This window comes from Brassica oleracea, chromosome C2 (genome assembly GCF_000695525.1).
Source record: "Brassica oleracea var. oleracea cultivar TO1000 chromosome C2, BOL, whole genome shotgun sequence".
NCBI lineage: Eukaryota > Viridiplantae > Streptophyta > Magnoliopsida > Brassicales > Brassicaceae > Brassica > Brassica oleracea.
Window position 1 is genome coordinate 34,011,715 of NC_027749.1, and position 798 is coordinate 34,012,512.

Consider the following 798-nt stretch of genomic DNA (forward strand, 5'->3'; position numbering starts at 1 on the left):
CATAATGTTGTGGAGAATCCCCAGGAAGTTGAATAAATCCAATAGAAGTTAGGATGAAGAAGTTATCCCACTTTCAAATCAAGATATCCCAGTTTTTTTGTTTCGGAATATGATAACTTCTTCGTCATTCTAATCAAACTAGGATGAATCGCGATGTGAGAAGTTGTATTTGGATACATAAAGTAGTGGAAATCACGTTGAATAATTCTCATTGGAGTTAGGATGAAGAAGTTATCCCACTTTTAAATCATGACAACCCAGTTTTCATGTTTGGGAATATGACAACTTCTTCGTCATTCTAATCAAACCAGGATGAGTCACGATGTGAGAAGCTGTATTTGGATACATAAAGTAGTGGAGAATCACCAGGAAGTTGAATAAATCCAATAAAAGTTAGGATGAAGAAGTTAACTCACTTTCAACTCAGAAGATCCCACTTTTCCTGTTTAAGAATATGACAACTTCTTCGTTATTCTAATAAAACCAGAATGAATCTTGATGTGAGAAGTTGTAGGTGGATACATAAAGTATTGGAAAATTACCAGTAGTGGAGAATTACCAGTAGTTGTAGTTGGATACATAAAGATGTGAGAAGATGTATTTGGATACATAAAGTAGTGGAGAATCACCAAGGAAATTGAATAAATCTCATAGGAGTTAGGATGAAGAAGTTATCCCAGTTTCAAATCAGGTGATCCTTGTTTTCATGTTTGGGAATACGATAACTTCTTCGTCATTCCAATCAAACCATGATGAATCGTGATGTGAGAAGCTGTATTTGGATACATAAAGTAGTGG